The following is a 6,000-nucleotide window of genomic DNA, read 5'->3' on the forward strand; positions in this document are numbered from 1 at the left end:
TTCTGACCTCTTCGCATAGAAAGCCTGTGATATGCCTAGCATTCACCCCGACCTCATGTGCCACAAGCTCTCTGTGTACCCGAGATCCCAACCTATACAACAAAAGTGACAAAAGCTTAGTCCCGAAAGAGCACAAGTCGTTGAAGAATAGGTCCAAGCCCTATTAGAATCTGGATTCATAAGGGAAGTCAAATATCCCTTATGGTTGGCCAACATAGTGCTCGTGAAAAAGCAAAACAGAAAATAGAAGATATGTATCGACTATACCAACCTCAATAAAGCTTGCCCACCTTACCAAGCATTAACACCTTGGTAGATTCAGCTTCTGAATATAGGTTCCTTTCCTTTTTGGATACTTACTCGAGATACAATCAAATCTCAACGTATAAACCAGACCAAGAGAAAACATCCTTTCTTACCCCTAAGGCCAATTGCTATGTTGTCATGCCTTTCGGGTTGAAAAATGTCGGGACAATATATCAACGACTAATGAACAAGGTATTTTCTACACACCTCAGAAAACGAGATGGAGGTTTATGTGGACGACATGCTGGTTAAAACCAAGATGATTCCTACTTGATGTTCAACTTGATGGAGGTCTTTAGCACAATAAGGCAGCACAAGACGAGGTTAAATCCCACCAATTCCTGGAGTTCATTCTCACTCAAAGGGAAATTGAAGCCAACCCAGATAAATGTAAAACTATTCTAGAAATACAAAGCCCTATCTGCCTAAAAGAAATGCAACAACTAAATGGTAGGCTTATAGCCTTGTTTAGGTTTCTGGCTGCATCAGTCTTAAAGTCCCTACCATAGTTCACACTCATCAAGAAAGGACATCACTTCCAATGGACTCAGGAATGTAAACAAGCCTTTCAAGAGTTCAAAAAATTCCTAAGTCAGCCCCCATATTAATCCGACCTGAGGAAGGCAAAGAACTCATACTATATCTGGAAATTGCTGACAAAGCCACAGCTTCGGCCCTCATTCGAGAAGGCGAGGAGGGTCAAAAACCTATTTATTTCACAAGTAAAGTACTACAGGGGGCAGAACTGAACAACCAGAAGATAGAAAAAGTGGCTTATGCCATTGTTTTAACCTCTAGAAGATTGCGACCCTATTTTCAAACCCACACAATCAAAAGATGAACTAATTAACCCATGAAGCATATCCAATAAAAAATGAATATTGCAGGGCAGATGTTGCAGTGGGTTGTAGAGTTATCCGAGTTTGATCTCAAGTATGAAGCTCGGACAACCACTAAGTTGCAATTTTTTGCCGACTTTGTTGCCGAGTATATAGGAGAGCCACAAAAGAGCTCCATGACCTAGAGTCTCTATGTAGATATTTCATCAAACAAAGCTGGTAGCGGAGTTGAGATTATCCTTGAGAATGAAAAAGGAACTCGGATGGAATTTTCTCTAAAGTTCGAATTCTCGGCCTCCAACAACCAAGATGAGTATGAAGCGATACTCGTAGGTCTTTGAATGGCTAAATAAGTCGGCGCATTAAAGGTAACAGTATTTAGTGATTCTCAAGTAATAATCTCACAAGTGAATAGCAATTATGAAGCAAAAAATCACAACATGAAGAGGCATCTGGAGAAAACACTAAACCAGTTAGCCCAGCTTCAGGAATCTAAAGTATAACTCAGAATACAATACCCAAGCTGATGTACTCTCAAAACTCGCTAGTACAAAGCCGGAGGGAATAATATAAGCCTGATCCAAGAAACCTTGCAATCTCCCTCAGTGGCGAAAGAGGTCAACAAGTTGAACACATGGACAGTTTCCAACATGAACTTAGGGTGGATGAATCCCATTATCAAATATTTAAAATTTGATATTCTTCCAATAAAAGAAAGGGAAATAAAGAGGTTGATAAAAGAACCTCTGAATTACACCATAGTTCACAATGTCCTCTATAGAAAAGAGATTTCTACCCCCTTGCTAAAGTGTGTCCCGACTTCAAAGATAGAAAAAGTTTTTTATGAAATCCACAGTAGTATCTATGAAAATCATCTAGGGGCAAATTCACTAGCGAAGAAAGTGTTACAAGTCTGCTTCTACTGGCCGACCTTGAGATAAGATGCGACCAACTTCATAAAGAGATGCCCTCCTTGTCAACTATAATCCAATTTTCATGTGGCACCACCAGAAGAATTGATCAGCATCACCTCTCCTTGCTCCTTTGAAAAATGGGGATTAGACCGACTCGGGCCATTTTCAAAACGTCCGGACAGATGAAATACCTCATAGTAGGGATTGATTACTTTACTAAGTGGATTGAAGCAGAACCACTAGCATACATCACAGCTCAAAGAAGTCAAAAATTTCTTTACAAGATCATTGTCACAAGGTTTGGAGTTTCTCACTCCATTAACACGAACAATGGCACCTAGTTCACTAACTCAACATTCCGAAGCTTGGTGGCAAATATCAAAATAAAGCATCAATTCACCTCAGTAGAACACCCTCAAGCCAATGGACAAGCAAAAGCTACAAATAAAGTCATATTGGCAGGACTTAAGAAATTGTTACAAAGCGCAAAAGGAACATGAGATGAAGAGTTCCCATAAGTCTTGTGGGCATATTGGACAACTCTCCAATCTGCAACGGGAGAATCTCCTTTTAGACTTGCCTATGGCATTGAAGCCATGATCCCTGTAGAAGTAAACGAAGAAATTTCAAGGGTAAAATTCTACAAAGAAGTCGACAATGTGCAAGCTCAAAAAGAAGAGCTCGACCTCCTTCCAGAAATTCGAGAATAAGCTCGAATAAGGGAGAAAACATTGAAACAAAGAATGGCTGTAAGGTACAACAAAAAAGTCATAAGAAGAAACTTTGCTGTAAATGACCTCATCCTAATCCGAAATGACATCGAAGTGCAGAAGTTGGGCAAAAAAAAATGACATCTAATTGGAAAGAATTCTACAAGATCACTGAAGTCTTGGAAAAGAGTTACTATAAAGTGCCCGAACTTAAAGGTATCGATCTACCTAAGTCGTGGCATGCATGTAATATGAAGATGTACTGCAGCTAGAAAGCGAACTTTGCTCCCTGATGTAATCTTTTTCCCGACTTCATAGTTTTTTTCTGAAAAAGATTTTTTGAAGGGGGTTTCAACGAGGCATCAAAGCAGAGGCTAAGAGTTAGGTTAAAAACTCTTGGTAGTAACTAGCAAAAAATCATGTAAACCATTTCCTATTAATGATATGTTCTTTTTAGTAAATTTTTCTACTATTTGCACCAACTTAAGCTCGATAAAATGCAAAAATCACAACTGTCTTCTCGAAAGTTGGCACGATAAAGCGACGAGATCCAAGACAGTGTACGATTTATATAAGCAATTGTAATCTAAGAAGAATTCAAACAAAAATGAGTTAACACTATAAAAATGACTTGCAGAAATAACTTAGAAATACTAATCAAAAGGGGTTAGGCGAGTAAGTCTACACCCATTCTCTTTAACAACTCGCACAAGACGAGTTGATAAGAAAATACAAGGGTAGCTCAGTATCATACAAAGACTAGTACAGATCACAAAATTTTATGAACATGTCTTCGTCAACTTCCAATGATCAAGAAATATAAAATAAGCTATCACCGACCTCACTAACAATTCGCACAAAATGAGTTGATCAAAGGGGTACAAGTTTAGCAAAATAACTTAACATTGGAAATAAGATTGCAAAAGTGCAAGCAAAGCACAAAGCAATTAACTGACCTTAGTGGTTGGTACAACTGTAATTCCAAAACATTCGTATAAGTTATAAAAGCAAGTTCTTAAGTAGTTGGAAAAATAGAGCCACAAGAAATTCACAAAAATAACTTAACACCACAACACTTGTCATAGCATCATAAAAGATAAGTGGAGAAAAAACAGTATAAGAAAAAGAGTAGTTTGAACCCAAGCAAAGGTAAAAGTTAAAAGCATTCACAAAATAGATTGTTCTACAAAATAAATTTTCAAACCCATAAAACTTGAACACTACAATTCATGAATAAAAGATAAAATGCAAATTAAGGTAAGGAGGCCTCTTTAGCAGATGGAGCTTTCTCTGGGGAGTTAGGCTGAGCAACCGTTTTAGGCTCGGTTTGAGGGATCTCGCCAGAGTTGGTCGGGCCAGTCTCTTCAACATCAAGAGAAGAAGGAACTTGAGCAGCACCTGTGGAATATGGGAAAACAATCATCCTGTCTATCACAACCTTATCAGGGTCGATGAGGGAGAGGTCCACCTCGGGCGCCAGAACTTGGAACTGAGCTTTCAAGTTTTCAGTCATCTCCTCCATGCCTTGTACCACCAACAGCTCCAGCTCCTCATTCCTACTTTAACTTTTCAAGTTCCTCCTCTCTTTCAAGCCTTTCTCCAAAGACTCATCAGTAACTCTCTTCAGCCTTCTTTTGTAAGCCCTCTGCCGTGGAGCAAGTTGCCTCAGAAGCTTCACTCTTTCTTGAGGCTTAGCAACATTAGATGTTAAAGTCTCCTTCTCAACCTCCAGTTCTGACTTGGTCTCCCTCAAAGAAGCCAACTCCGCTCAAAGATCGGATAACTCCCTTTGAGTGGCATCAAGAGGGGTATCGTGAAGTTTCTTCAACAAAGCCGTACACACCCCGCTGTCCGGATTCCACCTCAGGCCAACACTTCAAATGTTTTTCCATAAACACATCATCCATGCCTATGGAACTTTAGGGAAGAATGTACTCTTCACAAAACCCAATAGCATTAAACCCCTGTTCGTAGGCACTTCTGAATTGTGAAGGATGAGTCTTTCTTTTCGAGAGCCACTCATGTCAGACTCTTTTAAAGGTTTTATAAAGGGAGAACGGGAAGAAGACTTCGAGGTATGAGATCCTTGACAGGAGGAGGAAGAGGTGTTGATTTCCCAGTCTAAGAGGCAGAGGAATTCGACTTTGAAGGCGACGAAGTCCCCCCCCCCCACTTCTTAGCCTCTTTCAATTGAACAAGTCGGGCAGATGCATTCTTCTTCTCTTGTCGTAACCTCTGCAAAGCGTCCGAGCCACTAGTCATTCTCGCTACAAAAAACAAAAAAATTTACAATTCATAATTCAACAAATAAAATGGGATTGTCTACAAAAGTAAAAGGCTAGCTACTTAGTTCGGTATGGACATAGCTGGGCTTGGCTATAAAAAATTTCTGTGTCGAGATGAGGAGATCGGTCCTAACACTCCTAAAAAAGGGTTACTACAGATCCCTCCACTTCATCAAGATCATCAAGGTTAAATTTTGAAAAAAAAAACTCTAAATGGTCCTTGACAATTTCTTCGAAAGACAACAAGGCCCTAAAAAACAATCCTTTCCGGCTTCCTGATCTTTACTTTTATGAGACTGATTAGCCCATGTGTCAAGGACCGGAAAGGGTATTTTTTTTGTTTAGAGGCCTCGTAGTCCTTCGAAGAAATTATCATGGGTCAGATTGGGTATTCACTCTTAAATTTTATCACATTGGAGACTTTCTCCCAGTATAAACAAAAACAGGGCTCATCTCTCTGATTATTGAAAAAGGATCGGACTCCCTCCACAGGTCGGACTTTGAAGAAATAATTTTTGAAATCATGAAAAGAACCATCAAAAATGAAAAAAAAATTTCCTATCTTGAATAGCTTTTAAAAAAGCCCAATATTACTTCTTAGAGCTAAAAAGTTTGGTAAGTTGAGACAGGGCAACCCTAAAAGTTTGAAGAATTTCTGCTTGAAGTCGCTGAAAGGAAGTGTCACCCCAAGCCTGGTGAACAAACACTTGTACATATGCAAAAAATGGTTTTCTAAATTGTTAAGTCAGGAAAAACAAATCCTATCCTCGGGGTTGGGGGACTCTAATTCATAATTTTTCTCCTCCTCATGGGCTCTACAAGTTCTGTTTTGCAAGCAAAATTTCTCTATATACTCATTATCAACTACAAAAACAGCAGACAAAACGGTACTATCTACCCAATTTAAACTGGAAGGAACTCTAGAAGACATACTGAGAATTACTGA

The sequence above is a fragment of the Arachis ipaensis genome, chromosome B6 (genome assembly GCF_059453495.1).
Source record: "Arachis ipaensis isolate K30076 ecotype BB chromosome B6, ASM5945349v1, whole genome shotgun sequence".
Taxonomy (NCBI): Eukaryota; Viridiplantae; Streptophyta; class Magnoliopsida; order Fabales; family Fabaceae; genus Arachis; species Arachis ipaensis.